The following is a 22,745-nucleotide window of genomic DNA, read 5'->3' as shown; positions in this document are numbered from 1 at the left end:
AAAAACTAACTACTTTCTATAACATTGTAGTAAAGATAAAACACCCCTGTGTAGAACAATATCTTAGCCAAGTAAAAGATCGATACAAATAGGACTATACACAGGCTTGTTTAAACCCATTACAAGATGGCAGCTGTGTAAACTGGATTAGTTTGAACCAAAGAATCAAAATGGCCCTCTAAAATCTAGATAAACACTAACTACTTTCTATAACATTGTAGTAAAGATAAAACACCTGTGTGTAGAAAAATATCTTAGCCAAATAAAAGATCGATACAAATAGGACTATACACAGGCTTGTTTAAACCCATTACAAGATGGCAGCTATGTAAACTGGATTAGTTCGAACCACACTAAACCATCAGTCTTAACGATAGTCAATTAAGCGCTTGATTGCCAATTAGGCACGTCATAAAAAGGAAGGCAGACCTCCCCTAAACTCACTTGCAGAAAGAGAAGGGAGAAGGGAGGACGTTGATCTGGACTCGTCTATCTACAAGTAAGTACAAGCGGGAGGAATGTACTTTTGATGGTAAATTTAAGCCCTTGGGAATAGAAACTAATTGGCTATACCTGTTATTTTACAGTTTGGGACAATTTAAAAAAATTCCAAACCAGTGGCATTGCTCTAATAGAAGGAAGTAATGACAGAGAAGACCCCATAGAAAAAACTTTTGGGAAATACCTAAGGTAAGAATATTCCTATTATTGGTAAATTAGGTGAACAGGATCACAAAAATAAGACTCAATAAGTGACTTTATTTCCTTATTTATTTTAGATTTAAAAGAGGGAATGCATGATCTTTAGTGGAAATACGTCCACCCCACACTCTCTAAAAGATTAATAGCGGTAAGAATAAGCGGGATTTAGGGCATAAGAAAATAAAAACAAGCAATAAAAAAGAAGAATATTGTGCAATAATGATACACAATTTCCCTTAAATAGGAGAATATACCGCCTCTCCATAAATAACTCAGGAGAAGGTTCAAGACCATGTTTTAAGGCAATTGTTTATCTTACATGATATATGGCAGGAATAATACAGAAAGGATTAAAATTCCTAATGACATCTTATCTTCCTGCAGTCAAATAATACAGGAAAATAATATGCCTGGATACCAGAACAAACTTGCCAGGAAGGAAATATTCCCTAGGTAAGAAACATTTTGAATAAATTGAGGGTTTGATCATGATAAAGACGAAGAGCAGAGTTAATGGTCTTTCTTTCCTTCTCAATACAGCTTGATTTATCTAAAAGCTCCCAAGTTTTTATTCGCACAGACTATTGGAGGTTCCGTGCAGACCCAATAGGTATGAGACGTTTCATTTCTGAACGGTTCCAAAATTAACAAAATAGAACTGTTTTATAAATAGATCCGTGAGATTTCTTGATGGCTTACCAAATAAGAGGGAAAGAATAAATATATATCTAAATAAACAGTCAGGGATTGTCATATAGACAGTATATACATTTTTAACACTTAAGATAGGAGAAAAACATAAGCAGGTTCATTGATTTAACTAATTGTTATTGTATACCTTTCTAGATGTGTTTGTAATGAACAACAATGTCCTGAAGAAGGTGCAGATTGTGTCGATCACCGAAACGCTGCGTTGACAATTTGTTTGTTTGCTAATAAATGTAGTGTTGCAAAGAAATTATTATTTTTTTTTTTTAATTGTGAATTTGAAAGTTCTCATCAATTATGTTTTAAATATTGTGATCATTTGTTTTAAATTGTATAACGTGACTTCAGTACTGTACTGATATTTTAAAAAGATTATTAATAAATAATACATATCGAAGCTCATGTGTGAAAGTGTGCCCTTGTCCAACAATTGTTATTTGACAAAAGTAGTTCTGTAAATTTGGTAACCTGTGTAAAGATTTTTTCTCACACCCATAGGCTGGTCGCTATATAAATTAGCGACCTGTAAGGATCTTCCACCCCCCAAATTTTTTGGAAAAGGAAATTTGCTGTTTTCCATTCCACAAAACCATTCCTGTTCTGAAAAACAACACAAAGAGCAGGCATCGACCGCAGCAATGAAACACTCCTCATCAACATCATCGTCAAGGGCATGTTTGAGAAGGGGAAGAGGAAACCGTGATAGGAAATCAGCCCTGGTATTCTTTCCCCCAAATATATGCGCAACATCAAATTTGTATTGCAGCAATTTTGAACTTAGACTGGCAATTCTTGGGGTAAGGTACCAAAATGTGATGTAGGGCTCGCTGCGAAATACGTTTTATTAATTTAATTGTTTACTTACCTGCAATCATCCATATTCCGTGGTTTATCCCCCCCACCCTGCCCCTCCCCCGCCCCACCTGTCTGCCCCACCGCAACTCACTCCACGGGCCGCGGCTGGCTCCTTCCCCATGTCCTGGGGCTCCACCAAGAGCAATTACAGCCCGATTCTTCCATTACCAAGATCGTGATATGATTCTACAATCCACACGTACCAAGATGGGCCTACAATATGAGGGACACAACATTGCCATTTTCCCTGATATACACAATGAGTGCTGGATCAACAACACACTTTTCTAGCAGTGAAGAGACGCATGAGGGAGGCCAGTCTGAAATATAATCTCCTTTACCCCACCAAGCTCCAAATGGAATACAAAGAAACAGCTCTGTTCTTCAGGACGGCGGAGGAAGCATCAGATTGGATGGATACCACAGGACTCAACAACACCAGAAGAAAATTACCAAATAACTCGAAGACAGCGGTAGGACCAACGGATTCAGCAATGAGGCGACGCTGATTATCCGGAGAAGACCGACAACAGGACACAAATGAAACTGGACAAGTCAGAGTGTTCAAAGATGGAATTTTGCAGGTGGAGGAGGGAATATCGGACTCAGACTTGACCTCTTCGATGGTTATACCGGACACTAATATTTCCTGAGATCCAAGGGCGGTGTAAGAGAGTTGATGAGGTGTTTTGGACAATCACATAAGTGGATACATCATTTATCATAGATGTTTGTTTTTGATATCTATCTCTTCCTCTTATCTTTTGGTATTTATTGGGGGATGTTACTGTTTGCATATTCTCCATTGGGGAGGGAAAACTCCCCTCGGTAGGGACTGGGGACTGGCTGGGGAGCTGGAGGCTTTGTCCTCGCACCCTGGCGAGGTCCCAGTCTCTTCCAATGCAGTAGCTTAGGGGATTTTGATTGATGCTCAGTTGGGGAAGATTTAAATTATGCAACTCAAATGCGAACATCAATACTGGGCACTACTACACTGTCGAAGAATTTGGAGGGGGCAGTAAGGGGGGGATAGGATTGTTGGCTCTCTGCATCGCTGGGAGGAATGGACCTGTTCTACTGCCCAGGGAGAGGGTGAGGTGGCTGGGAGAAAATTTGCTCTGTTTGTCTTGTAGGGTTTGAAGGGATGTTTGGAGGATCATGTACTTGACCCATAGGGGCGATTTGCGATTTTATACGGTAGACTAAACGTCAAGGAGTTATGCTTAATTAATGTCTATGCTCCTAACATTGACTCCCATAGTTTTTTTTTGTGAGGTGACGACACAGCGACCCCGTATCTGGGGGGAGATATTATAATGTTGGGTGATGTTAATTGTGTGTTGGATGGGACATTGGACTGGGAAACCCCTCGAGTAAATACTAAGCCGGGTATGACCGATGTGTTGATGAATATCATGAGTAAATTGGGGTTAACAGATGCATGGAGGAGGAGACATCCATGTATTCAATTCTTCTCCTGTCACACACCTACAACATACAAATTTAGCAGACTGGATCAGTTTCTTATCTTGTAGTCCCTGATGCCCAGATTCGAAGAGATAGTGTATCTTCCAGAGCTGTGATCCCAATGTGGAGGCTCCAAATTGAAGCGCTTAATGACCCACCATTTGTTAAAAAATTTGAAGAGTAGCTCGCTGGTTACTTTGCTACAAATTGGGGATTGGCATCCTCCAGGAGAGTGGAATGGGAGGCAATGAAGGTGGTAGTTTAAGGGTTATGTCTCAGCAACACTTACGGGGTTCACCAACAGCATTGAAAAAGATATCAGAGAACTGGAAAAGAAGATAGCGGAGCTGGAGACGATATTGCCAACAGCACTTGAAGGTTTGGAGGAGTGGCGGGAGGCATGTGAGCAGTTGCTCGCAGCGTTGTGTAGGTTGGAAAAGTATCATTATACGGTGCAGAGGCAGTGATTAGATGCGGAGGTAGATTGATTAGGGGCTCTACTTGCCAGACTAAATAAGAATGAGAAGGTGGTGTCCCCCATAGTGCATATGCAGTCCAATGAGGGGAGTATAGTATATAATCAACCCAAAATGTTGGAAATTCTGGCAGATCATCTGGCAAAGGTTTATGCGGGTTGCCCGAGAGTAGGCCCGGAAGAACTGTTGGGATTCAAATCCGCAGTGGGCATGAGCTGTCTAGAAAGGCAGGATATTCCATTATTAGATGAACCAACCTCCAAAGACTAAATCCTATGTGGCATTATGGCACTGAAAACCCGCAAAAAGCCCAGGAAGAGACGGCCTACCAGCCCAGTTTCACCAAAAATTTGCAACTATTTTGATCAACCGTCTCTTAGAGGTATATAATATAGCGTTCCAAAGCTAAAAATGAGCATCCTCAATGAACGAAGCATTAGTGATCATGATACCTAAGCTGGACAGAGACACTCAGATGCCGGCGTCGTATAGGCCAATATCCCTGCTAAATATAGATATAAAAGTTCTTAGTAGGATTATGGTGAAATGACTGCAACTGTACATGCAACAATTAATTCACCCGGATCATGCGGGATTCATCCCCAAACTCAATACAACACATAACTTGAGGAGACTGGCACATGCTTGGCACTCCCCTTATCTGAGTCAGGAGGAGTGTGCACTGGTGCTATTTGATATAGAACAAGCATTTGATTCTGTCGGATGGACATATCTCTGGGAGGTACTTTGAGTAATGGGCTTCCTTGAAAGAGGCCGTTCTGCCTGCAGAGTGGAAACATGCAATGGAAGTTCCCCTGTTGAAAAAATCCAATGCTGATCCTGCAGAACCGTCTATTTTTCAACTGATTTCTCTCCTCCCCGTTTTTTCTAATATATTAGAAAAACATGTGAACCGTGCAAACTAATAAAATCCTTCACGGATCCCGATCTGGTTTCAGAGCCAGATACTCTACATAACATAAACTACTCTTTTGGGGGTTACTGAAACAATCCGCCAGCTACTTGATAAAGGGGAAACGGAGGCACTTATCTTGTTAGACTTACGTGCCACCTTCGGTACGTTGTCACACCATACTCTTCTAAAAGTTCCACAATCGCTGGGAATTGCAGACCTAGCTCTGGATTGGATCAAAGACTTCCTTACCGGCAGAACCTTTCAGGTTTTCTCTTCTTCAGCTAGTTCAAAGATCTACGAATCTCCCTATGGAGTACCGCAGGGCTAAATTCTGAGCCCTGTGTTATTCAATCTTAATATTAGCCCGTTGTCCACCATAGCGGAAGAAGCTGGGTTGTCTATCTTCTCTTATGCTGATGACAGCCAGCTTCTTTTTTCCCTGTCTGCTAATGATACCTCTAAAGTTTCCATCTTACAGACAGGGCTGCTTAAAATAGCTTAAAATAGCCAATTGGATGCACACCAACTGTCTAAAACTAAATTGGGTTAAAACAGAGGTCCTGATAATAGGGAAAGATAAAGATCTTTGGGGCCCACATCATTGGCCCCTGGAAATGGGTCCACTTCCTCAGCCAGTCCAATCCGCCCGCAACTTGGGTGTAATGATCGATGATCAACTTTCCATGAAGCAGCAAGCCACTAAAACTGCTTCTATCTGGTTTACCATCTTGAGGTGGCTCCAGGAGATCCTATGGATGCTGCCGGGACCTACCCAAAGAACAGTAATCCAAGCATTGATAATGTCAAGATTGGATTATGGCAACACCCTTTATCTAGGAGCCAACAAGGAGGTAATTCGTAGATTACAGGTTGTGCAGAACTCTGCAGCTAGCAGTGGCGGCTGGTGACATTTGCAAGTGGTAGGGCGTACAAGTTGTTGATGAGTGTTGTGTCGCGAGAATTTTGAAAATAAGTGGGATAATAGTGCATTTTAGAGTACATTTGATGAAGCAAGATGGTTTATAAAGCAATTGTGACAGTGCAGACTTGGAATATTGAAACAATAAAAATACTCCATACTTACAGAATTTAAATTTCTTAATTACTGATCGCAATGGCAGGTTACAAACAACATTACGGCAACAACAGAGCATTTAAGACATCGGCGACAGCAAGTGCGAATAATAACAAACTTTAGGAGAACAAGAGTGCCAAATAAATCACGAGAGACAGTTCTGCTGAGGAGGGTGCACTTAGTGACACGTAATGATGGTGACAGCGGAGACTTGCTGTGGTGATAGAGTGATTATGCCGCTGCAGTATATTGATTTGGAATATGATTGTGTTCTTGGTTGGGTGCATCACTCCGAGAGCATGGAATAAAAAAATAAGCAGGCTTTAGAGAATCCCTCAAATCTGTAGGTCAGTTCACCTCAGTTTATGGATGGTAGTTGTTTCCGGAGCCTTCCAGCTTGCTCACTATTGAGGGCCGAGCTTTCAGATTCAGACAGCGGAGGATATATCCATAGCCATTGAGCACCTACCATCGCCAAAGAGGCCCAGGGCCCAAAGAAAGGACACATGCCCAGTCCGCCTATTGTTCCTCTATAGGACCTGCTGCAGCTTGCCTTGTCTGAATGTTTGTTTGTTTGTGAAGCGGCCCATGCTCTTTTGCATAACAAACAAACACACATTTTGACTGGCATTCTGTTTCTGAGGCACACCAGCGCCCAATGGTGGCCCGTGGATTCACACAACACACATAGGATTAAACAGCTTGTAAGCAACTGTATGAGCAGTAAGAGTGGGGGCAGTGGCCAACAGGGGACATTAGCAAATGGGAAACACACTGCGCCATGTGGGAGACAGTAAATGGATTCACCGGGGCAAGAGGGGACAGCACTCACTAATGTGCTAACATAACACACTGCGTGAATCTGTAAATATCGTAACACAGAGGATCTCTGTGTTAACCTAGGCCATGCAGTCTAAATTAGGGGCACAGAGTCGCTGTTTTAACTGGGGGTGGCTCGTCAACCACAGCAGAGGATCGCAGATTCCCACACATTTTTAAAAGGATTAAGGAATTAATGGAAACAAGGAGCTTAGTAGGTCGGGCTGGGGAGGGGGTGTATGAATATTTCATTTTTAAACACAGGCGCGTCGACACAGAAAAGCTCAGGGATAATGACCAGCCTCGCAAATTGCAATAGCTGCTGGAACTACGCACTGATAGGTTTGCTCCTGAAGCGTTATGTACGTCAGTGAGATTATATCGTTCATAGGGCCTAACAATACCCTCACTTATATCACGACATTGCTTTTCTCGACACTATCTGGGCCTGAATTTGAAACCACCTAATTAGTTTCTCTGCTCCTCGTCCGCATAGCGCAATATGATTTCATGGGATGGCATAATTGATCCGGCTGTATTTTCGTTCTTAGTGTCTCCCTGTGCAGTGCAAGTCACGTGCATTCTCGCGTTCCATATCCCATAATGCCTGCTGCATGCCTGGCATTACACAGTGATGTGACATTACCCTTCATAGGCCACGAGTGTTCCATAATATGTGGCATTCGGTCATAAAAATAGCAAGTAACTGACATTCATATGAGCAATGGGAAGTGGAAGTAAAAATAAACATTTCCTGTAAACCAACCAAATCTGAAGTGTATCACATTAATAGACAGTCGCGGGCGGGTGGGTTCGCGCGAGGGAGGGGTAATCTATATAAAATAAACGTACCTATCTCCAGTCTATTCCGCAACTGCATCACACGCCGCCCCCGCCTCATCAGGCACGGGGAGATCAAGTGATTTTCCGAGGCAGAATCACAAGTTGTTTGAGCCTCCCGCCAAGCCGGCATTACAGGAGGGAGGGGGTGGAAAGGGATAAGTTGCGCCGCGGAGGGGATGGGGGTAGGCATGAGGGGTTTAAGGGAAAAAATATATAAATTAAAGTTAACTTACCAGAGACTCCCGACTGCCGCAGTCCTGGTTTTTGAATTCCTGCAGGGCACGTCGAGTCACGTCATCAGGAAGGCTGCAGGCAGCCACCCTCCCCCGCAGCGTTGATTGGTCCGGCCGCTGCCCCACCAGCGTCATTTCTCTCTGTATGCTGCAGCATACAGAGACAACAGGGAGAGTGGGCGGTGTTTCGCGAGGGCAGGGGGGAGAGGCTTGCCCACTGTTGTTAATACTGTCTGTTTGGGCAGCCTGAGGCCGCCCAAACAGACAGCATTAACAACAGTAGCCAAGCCACTCCCCCCTGCCCTCGCCAAACACCACCCACTCTGAACCAGGAACGTCTGCTTTCTCGCCGTGTGAGAAGGCAGAAACTAATGGTAGTTATTACCATTTGTTTCTGCCTTCTCGCACTGCGAGAAAGCAGGGGGGCGGCGCCCAAATGCCCATATAGAGGAGTCGCCACTGGCAGCTAGGATGCTCTGCCATGTTCCTAAAACATCTTCCATTTCAGTCACTCTTCAGTACCTCCATCGGCTAAGAATTGAGAACCGGACTAAATTTAAAGCTCTGTGCTTTATGCATAAAATTAACCTAGGTATAGCTCCCCACTATTTATGTTCACTGGTCCAGACTCACCACCTGACACGCCTGCTTAGATCATCCTCCCAGGCCAAATACTCAGTCCCAAGATTCAAATTTGTTCGCTTGGGGCACCGTTCCTTCTCTTACCTGGAACTCGTGTTGTGGAACACTCTCCCTGTCCCTCTTCGACACGAAACCAGCCATATGAGTTACCGTAAAAACCTTAAGACCTGGCCATTTAACCAGTAATCTCGATCTTTATCTTGCTCTTGTCCCTGGCGCCGGGAAACCTCCGGGTAGCTGTGCTCCCCACAAATTTAATTATAATAATAATAATGAGTGTGGGACCGCAACTTCTCAAATGGGTGCAGCTCCTGTATACAGAACCCTATGATAGAGTCAGGTTGGGAAGATTGGTCTTGAGGGCCTTTGGATTAGAACGGGGCACCAGACAGGGATGCCTGTTATCGCCGCTCCTTTTTGCCATGGCGAGGGAGCCCTTGGGATCACGGTGGGAGAGGTCAATAATGTGGTATCTATGTGTGCAGATGACACACTTGTATACCTACAGCAACCAGTCAGAGCAATACTGAAATATTAGATATCCTGGGAAAGTTCGGAGAGGTATCGGGGTTGCGAATGAACTCCACGAAATCGAAGCTCCTTCCACTAGGGAGACTTGCTTTGACTTCGATAGAGGGACTACCAGAGGTGGGTTTCCCCTGGCTGGAGAAAGTGCCTAGATACCTGGAGGCTACATTAGCTGAGAAAACTGGACAATATTTGGAGCTTAACATATGGAGAGAAGTCAAGAGACTCCACGGATTGGTGCAATTTTGGCAGGAGCTGCCCTTGTCCATTATGGGTAGAATTGCTATAAATAAAATCATTATCCTACCTAGATGCCTATACACGATTCAGCACTCTTTCTTAATGATCCCTGGATGTTGTTTTTAATGCTAGATAATCTTTTAATAGATTTACTATAGGGCGCCAAGCATAAAAGTGTTAGCCTGACCACTCTTCAGAGAACATGACAAAATGGGGGACTGTGGGTTCCCTGTTTAGAATATTACTATAAGGCCTCACAGCTACAACACTCTGTGTATTGGATGGAGGACGATAGTAACTGGGAAAAAGGTCTGCTGGTGGGGACCTTTGGAGAAAAACACTCCCAGAATTGTTAATGATGGGAACACTTGTACCTCCGACATGCCCGTACATCATTCGGCATGTGGTGGAGATATGGGAACTCGTGATTAGGAGAGTATTACAGAGGGCTCCTAACACCCGAATATGCCCCTGTGGGTGATTCGTCCCTTTCGTCAGATATCTGCATCTATGTCAGTACGCAGGTGGCAGGAGGGGGCCTGTTTGACTATGGGTGACCTATATGTCAATAAACATGAAATCACACAGGAGCAGGCAAAGGAAACTTTCAATTTGGGACCGGGACAATTCCTGCAGTATGGGAAAATAGTCCAAGTGTCCAGGAAGGTTTGGCACATTGATAGTTATGGCTAAGGGACGGAAACTCGTGATGCATCTTTACCTGGCAATCTGAGAAGACAGGGAGGTTAAGGCACTTCCCATTCATATGAGGTGGGATGAATTGACAGAGGACCCTATGATGGACAAAGCCTGGATTAAGATTCATTAAGGGGTTAAACAGTTGAGCTCAAACACGCGTTTCAAATTAATACAATTTAACTTTGTTCATCAGATATATCTCACCCCCAAGATACTACATAGAATTTAGATCAGTTGGGACGGTGTCCCAGTTGCGGGGAAGAGGATGCTATTTTTATACATATGGTATTGACCTGTCCAGAATTACAGACATATAGGTCCTGACTGCTTTACGGTAGGCAACGGGATGGGCAATAACAAGGGAGATCCGGTTGGTGCTGCCGGGTTTGTTACCCTGATCTAAAAACAAAAAGCTCAGCAGAAGATTCATTCTTCTGGGGTTGGTACTGGCATAATGGCAGAGAGCCATATGGTGGTAGAGCCACAGACCACCCGAGTGGCACAATGGATGCAAGATATAATTGAAAGGTGGACGGCTGAGGTGGTGCGAATGGAGCAAACGAGGAGCAACGAGAAGCTAGAGGATGATTTATAAGCATGGAAGGCAATGCTGAGAGATTTGCAACGTGAAGAATCACGTGATATACCACAAAGTGGTGATGAGGAGAATGATCAGGTGGGGAGGAGACCAGATGGGGATTTAGAGGAAAAGTAAGCTACTTACCCTGGGAACCCCAGTTAGTATATCACTGCAGAAGTGTTATATGTGAAGCACAACCAGACATGGAAGGGAGGGTGAAGGTAGTTAAAAGAGGGGGGAGGGGGAATGTTTCTTGTTCTTTTTTTATAAATTTATCATTGGATAATTGAAGACTATGACTAGAAACTGCACCTTGAGTGGAAGGGTGCCAGTGGGGGTTACAATGATCCGAAAGGTTTTGTATAAATACTAGATGATTATAAGATGTATATGTATACCCAAGAATTGACTGCTTTTCGGGCTGTCTCTAGAATTAGATTATCAATATCATATGTTTTTGGAAATGTCTATTGTTAGACCTGGCACCATTGGTGTGGGTCTCCCTTTCATTTTTGCTGTTGCCTCATGTGTTTTTGCTAGTGTTAGATGCTTTGGGGACTGTGCCACTGCTGTCCAGTGCGACAGTGCAAGTGCTCCCTACTGTGAAAGGAATGTATTAATTGGTGATTCCATGATTGACTGTTTAGTTTACGTGTAAGACTCTAGTACAGTGCACCAGGGATGCACAGGGCTTGTAATCCAAATGCTGCTAGTGGGCTTGCAGCACTGGTTGGGCCACCCACAGAAGCAGCCTTGTAAAATGTGTCTAAGGTCTGCCATTGCAGAGCCTGTGTGCAGTCTGGTACTGCCATGCTGACTGGGCAAGTACATCCACTTGCCAGTCCCTAAAACCTTCCCTTTTCTTCATATCAGTCACCCCTATGGTAGGCCCATGGGCAGGGTGCATTGTAAGTATAAGGTAGGACATGCCCTGGTGTGTGTAGCATGTCCTAATAGTGAATTACAGCAATTTCTCGTTTTTCACTATTGTAAGGCTACCTGTTATCCATACGCCAGAATGGCTATTAGAATTGTTACATTTTATAATCCTAACTGACTTAGAGAACATGGTAGAAATTCGAGTTTAGTATGCCTGAACTCAGAATAATAAAATACATATTTTAGTAAAGATGGTCTTAATATTCTCTGTTTAAAACTACCACTTTTAGAAAGTAGGTACTTTCTTGCCTAATCTTACAAGCCTACCTCTGCTAGGTTGTGTATTCCTTTGTCTGGAGTTTGTGAGTGACAGGGCTGGGGGATTCCAGGAGACAGGCTGGGGCAGCCCAGTGGTGAATAGAGAGATCTGCATCTAGATGGGAGGGAGGAGTTGCACCTGGGACCTGAATATGGCTGGGGCTTCCCTCTACAATGCTGGCACCACCTCCTGTGGTTTGGCTGATGTCTCTGCCCTGCACACTTAAAGGGGAGAAGGAATCCTGTCAACAAAGTACTCCAGGGCTGTGCTTGCCTTCCACAAAACTGGCTCCACCTCCTGGGGGGCATCTGATGTTTCTGCCCTGCACTGTGAAAAGAAAGAAGGAGTCTTGTAAACAGAGTGCTTCAGAACTGGTTTGGACTGGGCAAAGGCCCCTCTTCCCTCGAAAGGCAAAGGATTTTGGGGTATAAATATTGGGACCCTGATCCCATGAAATTAGATCTCTTTGGACTACAAGAAGACACCTTTGCTGAGGAGAAGAGCCTGAAGAAACTAAGAAGACACTATCCCAAAGCTGAAGTGCTGCTTGGGGGATTGGCCTGTAGTACTTTCCCGATAGCCAAAGAAAGGAGAAAGAACTTTATATACTTTGCTTTCAACTTGTAAAGGATCTCCAAGGGCTTGGAACAGAGCTTGCCTCCTGCTGAAGTCTCAGGGACAATAGGCTTCACCCACCAGCTCCCCAAAAGTCTTTCCGAAGTGCATGCATCTGTGCTGGACTTTGTGGGGGATTTGCGTGTTGTAAGGAGCTGGAAGCGTGACTCAAGATCGAGAAGCGTGTCGCAGAACTGCCGCCGCCGCTTCACAACACGAAGTGCCCCCCATCACCAGAGAAGAGAATCATGGTCGCAGCAGATGCCGACGCATCACCGGGAAGCGTGTCACAGGAGAGAAGGATCGATGCCCATCAGATACCGCTGTATCTCTGAGAAGTGTGTCGCAAGGCCTGTCGCGGCTCATTGCCAGAGAAGAGGATTGACATCGCCGTAGACGCCGCCACATCACTGGGAGGAGTGTCGCAGGGCCTGTCGTGGCTCGCATAGTTGTGGAAGCAACTCGCATCGCTAGTAGAGAAGATCGACGTGGCCGCAGACGCTGCCACATCGCTGGGAAGCTTGCCGCAGGGCCGGTCACGGCTCGCATCTTGTAAAGTATCTTGCATCACCGGAGAAGAGGATCGACGTCGCAGCAGACGCCGCCGCATCACCCGGAAGCGTGTTGCATCAAGGAGAGAGTGTCGTCTTTATTTCTTTGCCACAGAACTTTGCCGCATTTCCATCGCTGCAACATTACTTATTGTGGAAGCACAACGCTTCGTAAGGTACATTGACACAAAGTGTTGCATCTTAAGAACTGAACTTAACTAAGCTAACACTGCCATCTAAAAGTACAGTATTGTGGATTTTTGTTGTTTATTGGTCTTGTGGTAATTCTATATAAAGTATACTTACTTTTTAAATAAAACTTGTGTGGTGTCTATTTGTAGTGTTGTCACTGGGTTACTGTATGTGGGTACAAATGCTTTACACACTGCCTCTGAGATAAGCCTGTCTGCTCGTGCCAAGCTACCAAGGGGGTGACCAGGGGTTATTTTAGGAGTATATCCCCTTTACCCTGACTAGAGGCAAGGGTCTCTACTTGTCACAAGTACTTACCTGTGCCAACTAGAGACCCCCAAATCTAACATCTATCCTGAATATGAAACTGTGTTTTCAATTAATAAAAACATTTTATTTTTAAAAACCATACCATTACATAGGAGAAGTATGCAGCAGGAGCCCTGAATTTGCTCCAAATGATCACAAGACAGGAGTTGTGGGAATTGGCCAGGTACGTTTCTTGCAGGAAAACTATCTCAATATGGTGCTTGTCCAGGTATGAAGTCCCCTGTTTTCCTAAGGTTGTTCAGGCCTCTGACTTTCTATGTCAGTAGGCTGAGGAATGCAGTGTTGCTCCTACTCATGTTATAGTTACCGTCACTTTTTGCATGCCTAAGTGTGTTAGGTGGTGCTCACGACCTCCCCATCTGAATTTGAGAGACAGTACACTGGTAAAGCAGGTGCCACCTGGAATTCTACAGTTTCCATATGTGACAATGGAAACTCAACAGCCCACCCTCCTCCTCCCACTCCGACAATCCCAACATGCCAGTGGTCACCCCCGATACCCACCCGCACAGTCTACACCAACGGGACTTGATATAATCACCTGGTTGATAAATAGTGATCCTAACTCTAAAGGGGCTTACCCTTAGTGGATATCAGAGTGCCGGCTAGCCAACACCTCTAATTAGGGGGAATTTGCCTGGGGCAGAGTACAATTTTCCAGTGACAAGACAACAAATGGCCAGGAAAATAATAAAATGTAGGTGTCAACATGTCGGTTGGTGCATAAATGTTGTACTGTGTGAAGGGGTTGTTGTTTAGATGTGATCACTGTATTACATCCAGTTTCTGTCAATGGTAAGCAGCCCACCTCATCTAGACAGGGCACCTCCAATGGTTGTACACAGTCCTAGCACACCGGCCAACTTATGTAGTAAGAGCTAGTGTCCAAGGTCCAAGCCAAAACAGTTTTAATTGTGAGTATTTTACTCCACCTCACTGTAGTTTCCATCTTACTCAGGTGAGCTCATAGAGGACCTCCCACCAGTCTCAGAGTAAATGCGCTTTACAAACCGGGAAGCAGTTTGGGGATTGGAAAAGATGTGCATCTTGCTGCATTGTGTTATCTTTAGGCGTGTGGAGTAAAGCATTGCATAGGGAATGCCAAACAGTCTGGGTAAATGGATAGAATGTTATCTTCATGAAGGAGGTCCCTTTGTCCCTCACCAGCTGGAGCACAATTTCTTGTTCTCTGAAATTGGAAAGTTGAGTTCAGTTCAGTTCAGTAAGCTTTATTCGATTATTAAAAACAATCATAAAAGCCCAGGCAGTTTAAAACATAGACATACATTATACGTTTAGCAGCAATCAATGTAACAGTGTTAAAATGTCCTATTCTTCCTAGCGGACATATATTTTGGGGTACAATTTACTGTATATTGGGCAATGTAGAAACAGTCAAGATAACAAGTATTAAAATGTCATACTCTTTCTAGCAGCAATAGATTTAAGGATATAAGTTGCAGTGAAAAAACAGATATCCGATTCTTGTAGTGAAAACAGCAAATTCATGGCAGTATTTACAATTAAAATGCGATATTTTTTAAAAAGAAGTTTAAGAAAGGCAATACCGAGGTACAAATATAAATCACAAGTGAGGAGAAAGTGCATTGTGCTCTGTTTTGTGACTCCATCACATGGACATGGTGCAGTTGAATATTTTCTAACACATGGGAAGGCCACCAAATGGTGGACAATACTCAGTCTCATTCTAGTGAGTACGAACCGATGTGATTTTCTAGTGACCTTTGTTAAATATTGTTGAAAACCAACAGTATCCACATGGAGAGTATAACATTTAGACGTTGACAACTGCCCACTTATACATTTGCGGTCAGAGGCTTTCTTCCTCAAATAGATGTGTTTAATTTCGCTAGGATTTTCCATAATATCAATATTAAAAATGTCCTTAAATGTTGTTACTACATATTTGAGCCATGGGATCTGTAAGCATTTATCCAGATGGAGACAGTCTTTAATTATACTCCTGTGAAAAGTAGTCTCCTCCTTAACCCATATAGATCTCCAGACCATCAACGGTCTTAGCCCAATTAGATCTGTCATGTATTCTATCCCCACTTCATTGTGTATGAGGTCAGAGGAAGCTGACATCGGTAAACAAAGCCATTTTAAAAAAAACTATTTTCCTCTTTTTGTAGTTCTACATGGCGACAGTGACCCCAAACCCCGGCTCCATAGAGTTCTATTGAGACACATCTAGTTTGATAAATATGTAGCATATCGTGGATACGACGATCCCCAAGTTTAGCAGCAAATTAAAAAAACCCTGTATGCACTTCTGGACTATTTGGCCCTAACGTTCGTTACCTACTGCGACCACATTCCATTGCTGGTAAAAGTTACGCCCAAATAGCAGAATTTCTCGACTAGCGAGATTTTTTGGTGGTCTAAATAAAATGATTTCTTATTTACTGCGCTATGACTGCAGATCAAGGCATATGTTTTACTTTTATTGATCTGCAGTTTTCTACCTCTAATAAAATCTGCAAATGTATCCATTAGTCTCTGAAGTCCTAGAGGTGTCCTTGAGAGAAGTACTGCATCATCTGCGTATAGCAGCACTGGTACCTCAAGACCCTCAGCCTGCGGTGCATCGCATTTAACCATTTTAAGTTCAGAGTCAATAGCATTAATAAAAAGAGTGAAAAGGAGAGGTGATAGCACACAGCCTTGCCTGATGCCTAAGTTTACCTTAAATTTAGTAGTGCATTCTCCAGGCTGTCTGTAGCGTACACAGGAGGATAGTTTGGCATAAAGCCTAGCCAAAAAGAAAATATTTGGCCCTGGCGCACCAAGGCCCAGTAAAACTGGCCACAGAAGAGCATGGTTTATTAGATCAAATGCACTACTTAGATCTGCAAAGCAAAGGTAAAGTGATCCTTGCTTTGCACGTGTTTATTTCCCTATTAGAAGATCTAAGTTAATGCATTGTTCCAGAGTTCCTCTCCCCCTCCTAAACCCATATTGTGACTGAGCCAAAATACTGTTGTCCTCCGCCCACTCCTCCAACCTGACTAACAAGACCTGGCTCATGATCTTGACTGACGAATCTAGGAGGGAGATTGGCCGATAGTTTTTGGCCTCGGATCTATTTCCTTTTTTGAATATGGGGATAATTGTGGACTCGCCCCAGGTTGACGGTGTACCTTCCAATACTGCCACATTACAGACCCTGGTCAGCACAGGGGCCCAAAGGGCTGGGTTGGCTTTGTACAAGTCGACTGGCACACCGTCCGGCCCAGGTGCTTTCCCCCCCTTGCTGTTGCTAATTCCATATTCTACCTCTAAGTGTGTAATGTTAAGAGGAATATTTGGCCAGACATCTATGTCCTGGCTAAGTTCCACGGGATCGAAGATACCGGTAAAGTGGGCTACCCATGTTTGCTCACTAACATGAGATGTTAAGACAGGGGCATCCTCGTTTCTTAAGAAAGCGGAATTAATTGTGTCCCAAAACATTTTACTATTAGATAAAGTTGAGTTATGATGGGATGTGGCAGGACCCCTGGTAGAGGCTGGGGCCCAGGGAGTGATGCACCTACTCCATTGAGAATAAGGATGAGAAGCTGTCTGCACCAAACAGTGTTTAAGTAAGGTCTCCATGTAGTCAGCCATGTTACCTTTCAGGGACTATCAACAAAACAAATATCATGTGCTTTACGGAAAAACATACTGAAATGTACATGGAAATTTGATTCAGTAAATTAATATGCTTATCTGGGCTTTCATCTGGATAATAATCTAACCTTTGGACAACATTTAAATCTATCACAAAACAAAGTCTGTCATGGTAGCAAAACCATTACAGATGTTAGCATGAACATATAGAGGGCGTTCAATTAGACAAACTACAATGACCTTTAGGGCAAAACTTGTTCAACTCTTACAACGAATACCTTTACAATAAATGAAAAATTATAAATAATCCAAATGTGTTCTTTTTTCAATATGCACACTTTTTTTAACTTAAGAAGATCCATCTCCCATGCAATGATTAGATTTAAATTAAGACTACCATCAATTGAGGCAGCTCACCTGGTGCAGAAAATCAACTATTTCTGTGAATGTGCTTCTGAAAAACCCACCTCATTGAGGTACTTGATTTTTCAAGAAGTAACGCAGAACAATATGTGCCCTCAAGGGATTTTGTTTATAGTGCTTCATCAGACTGCTTGTACAAATTACTTTGTGGTTAAGTTCCAAATGGTAACTAACCCCAAACAAATCAGAAACATCATTCATTCAAATTAAACTTACTCTTTAATTACAATTTGAAAACACATTTAATTTAAAATGAAAAAGGGGGGTACAGATTATAATACAGAAACACATAGACTGAGGTAAACACAGTATACATAATCATTGTGACCTGCAAGTCATTTGTGATAACATCTATTTCAGAAAGCATATAGGCGGAAAAGAATCTCACAAAACAGAAAACAGTTCCAACCCAATTAAACCATAAAGAAAATAGATGCGCTTGTCGACGTTTTGGTCTTGCTGGCATGAGTCTATTAGATCATGAGTCTATTAACTGAGACAAAATCCTAACTTTACTACTCCTAAATGCCGTTTGTGAATATCGACAGAAAGCTTTAAAGTTAGGATTTGTCTCTGATTACTTTTGGGAATCGGGTCCATCATTTGCATCTGCATATGGATAAGCAAAATTAGAAAAAAGTTTTTATTGCTGTTCTTTAGGAAGCAATCATTGTGTGCTATAAAGGAGACTACAACTACCTGCTTTCAGCCACAAACTATTTCCGTTATTGGGATACTAATATGATATCTGAATATAACCTTCAAAATATTCAAATAAAATGAATATGTAACTAATGGGCATTTTAAGGCAACGGACTAATCTTGATGCACTAAAGAGGGCCAGGGTATTCTATTTTCAATATCATACCTCTTTCGTATGATTTTTAATATTGTCAATTTATGTAATTATAAATTCCTACCATATTTATGCACTGTTTAATTTATTGGATTTTGTGATGATTTCTAAAAATATTTATACAATAAACATTAAATATTAAACATTAAGCAGTTTGTTGATGGGGCACCCTTGGCACTGTTTCTCTTGAATGAGTGTTTAGCTTGCTTCTGCTATCCCTTCCCCATAATGTAGTCACACAAGGCAATGGTTGTGGAGTCAAAATCACTGGGGAGCAGTATCCAGGGTACTAGGCTCTCAGAACCAGGCACTGCCCCACCAGGAGCCATGAGATCACTGGCCGAGGCAGCACTGATGCTCACCAGGCCATTGACCCAGGCTAGTGCAGGCCAGGTGAAATGGCCCGCAGTCCACTTATTATGCTGCAGTGGCAACCTAAATCCTTCTTGCAGCTACAAGGATGCAAATTATGAGGCCACTCCAGCCCAGCTCCTTCTTACCGGCATCCAGGATCCCACAAATCTAATCCAGCAGGTGTGGATTAGGCCTCTGCCTCAAGGTCGCAGCATGCTTACAGGTATTAACCACTGGTCCTTGGCTGGGTAATGCTAATCAGTCTCAGCAGTGCAAATTTATTAAGGGCAGGTCCCAGCTGACCCCACTTACCATAGTACTCTCACTGAGCTGGCAATGCCTCATGGTGGCATTATGAGCACCCCACAGATCTAACCCAGCAAATGTGGTGTCTGTGTCTGCCTCAAGGGTGCAGCACGCTCACATACCCTGGCCCCTCAGTCGAGGCCCAGCTGCAAGAAGTATCCTAACATTGATCGGATACAGCAGGCTGCTTTTTCCTCATGCATGTCCCAGCCAGCTCCCTGCAACACAGCTTTCTCTGGGGGGGGTGGCTTTATTCAGTGCCACATAGGTAGTATACGCAGGGCATTCACTCATCATGGAACTGCTTGGGGCATTTAACTCACTGGCGCTGCCATTTTGGCACATGCAACTCTGGGAACAAGGGTCACAATTGCAGCATGGGGTCCACTCTCTCGGTCCACCATCTGGCTCCAATGGCCCATGGGATCTTCTTGGACATATCTGCCCCCATCAAATGTATTGTTATGGCCTTGTTGCACTGGCAGGGATGTCAGGAGGGGGGGAGCTGAGTCCCCAGGAGCCAATATTACCACTGGCTCATGGATGACACCATTTTGGATTGGATTTTTGATTGTCCCAACATGCTGTGCATCCAGGATCCCACAATTCTCCACCTCTGTTGGGACAGAGGTGGAGATGCAATGTGGCACCCCAGGATTGTTTAGTGGTGCCTGTCTTCTGGAACCTTCTTCTTCTCTTTAAAAACTCTTTCACAAAAGAAAGACGTTTCTCTTGCCTGCAGATTTTGACGATCCAGGACTCTCTCCAGTTGACCCCAGGACCAGTGGAACTCCCCAAGGGCCAGTGAGGTGGCCCTCTTATTCCTCCTGAGGACCATTTGTGGGAAGCCCTGGACTTTTCTGCACAGCTTTTTGAGAACTGCACCACTTACGAATTTAGAGGTGATGCTGCTACTGTCTCTGGCAGACAGAGATTGCCACCAGGAGTAAAACAAGCCCAATACCATACAAATCAGCCCAACATGGCCCGAGTTTCATCATTTGTAAGTTTGATCAATTTCTCCAGGAATGGACCAGGGCCTGGGGGATGGCGCAAGTAAGCTACACTTTTCACACTGAGAGGTCATGCATGAGCCACCCTCTCCATGATTCCATCTTACCAGGGTTCCCCATCCTTAGGCACACTTATGAAAAAGTGGGATGGGATTCCATCCTCAGACCTCCGGCACCGTGAGTATGAGGTGAAGCGTGATGGTGCTTCCCGGTTAATAATCAGAGGGGCCCAGGACCCCATCCGTGTATCCCATGATGCAGCAGGAAGCAGCCATCTCTGTACATGTTTGCCTGCTGAAGCAGGCAGACCCAAGGATGGATTGCAGGCTTCTGCGGTCACATGCGGGACTGCAGGCCATACAGTTGGCTTTCCTCCAACAATGACAATCTCTGGGATGCTGCATCCCAAGTAAAATAACAACAAAAACATCACTGCAGCACTACCCAGAACAGCAAGAGAACCACTGCCATAATATTCACTGATGTACGACAAACTTGCCCAATAGTGCTTTGCCGGCTCTTTGTTTGAGTTACCTTTAAGCCCTTATCTCAGCTTGTGGTGATCCTAGGATGATTGGACCACCACCAAAGCATTCAGCACGACCTGCTTTTGCTTTAAAGTCTGTTTCCTGTGTCCTCACTTAAAGGTGGGGGACACTCCAAAACAATCACCTGTCCAATAGTTTAATGCATTTTTAAGCTTTCTCGAGGCTGAAGGTTTTTCTCTACAGCTGGGAGTCGTTTGCTTGCTATTGACTTTGTAAATGGTAACATTTTGATAGGCCTAGAGGCCCTAAAAATGTGTAATGCTGGTTATGCCCTCTAGGATGAGTATATTGCTTTACATTGGTTTACTGTGATGTCTTTAGGGGTTACTTGAGTCATTACAGTTCAATGCTAAGTGCATAATAAGATGCACAAACACAAGTTTTCTAAATAGGTTTTATTGGATTTTTATGATTATTGCATATGTTTTACCATTATTGCATTTATGATAGTGTAGGAGAAGTGTGGCTCACTGGTTGGAGGAGGTAGACCCTGAAGCAGAGGTCAGACCAGGGTTCAATTCCCGACGCGGCAGGGTCTTGAGCCCAAATATCCACGGACTCGATAATTCTCGTTTCGGTGTCTACTCGAATCACGGGTTCACACTCTGCAGATCTGGGCATTAGCCTGCTTAATTTCCACTACTGCCGCCCCGCGGCGGGATGCCTGGCTTTCACCTTGGGGACACCCAGTACGGGTATCTCACAGGGAAAAAGCCAGGACGGGTTCCCAAGGCAAGCGCCGAGATGCCTATGGGTAATCGAGCGCTATATAAGAACGCATAATAATAATAATAATAATAATAATAATGACAATGATTCATGCTCAAGTAATATGGATATTACACATTGGCTATTTGAAACTCACTTGATATGTTTGGGTGACCCCTCAAGGTGGGTCAACAGTGTGTCCACAATGTCATTTATGGTATGTTCCATTTGCCAACGTATATTTGTAAATTGCTGCTTAGTATTTAGTAGTGTGTCTGTAATAAATGTACTTCTTTTCCTAAAAAAAGTATTGAATAGACAATAATTTATTGATTGTTATTATTACATGCCAGTGATTGGGGATTACTAGCCCGCACCACCTCTCTTGAGTAGGCCTTAGACTGCTCCATCTAGTGACCCTGTGAGAGTCTATCACTACAATGGGGGGAAGGTTCCCACTGAGGAACTATTATTTTTGCTGGCCACATGATTAATAACCCACACTCCAACAGTTTCTATGCAGAGGTAAGTGAGAGTGCTCCTATGGTTAAAGTCTTTCACCATTTAAGCTTCTCATAGACATAACAATGTTAAACACTAGTTTTCAACCTGTACCTTTGTTTTGGCACCTGCTGCTGTCCACTCTCATGTGACACATTCTCTGATAAGTGACTAGTGATTTCCTTTCCATAGATCCTAATCTTAGAAGTGGTCCTATTGTTTAATTGTAATAGGGTCATTTTCTTGGTCACCAATGCTTAATCACTATCTGATGAGAAACCCATCCGAAACGAATCCATTATTGCTAGTGTCCTCTGGTAGCAAGACATTCGATTTAATAAAGTTACCTTTCCGATGTTACAAAAAAACTGGCTTTAATGTTAAGCTAAGTTTTCAATAAAAATTTAGAAAGTAACATTGGCAAAAAAAAGGTCCAGTTAAACTTTAAATCACACATAGGATTTTTCCTTTGGATTCAGATTGTGTACATATTCACTACAGAAACATAGCGTTCTTGTCCACTTATTTAAGTTGAGCAACTAGTCACCAAACAACAAGGCAAATCTAGAGATTTGTCTAATGTATTAAAGTAGTTTTACTATTCCATGTGTGGAAAACATGGTTTTATACCTCAGCCACAAAGGCCACATTAGTGCACTTGCAGACATATTTTTCCAGTAACACATCGGGGTTATGAAAGTGTTTATAACAGCCAAAACATGACTTGTAAC

Source organism: Lissotriton helveticus, chromosome 4_1 (assembly GCF_964261635.1).
Source record: "Lissotriton helveticus chromosome 4_1, aLisHel1.1, whole genome shotgun sequence".
NCBI classification, from domain to species: Eukaryota; Metazoa; Chordata; class Amphibia; order Caudata; family Salamandridae; genus Lissotriton; species Lissotriton helveticus.
This window is presented reverse-complemented; position numbering follows the sequence as displayed.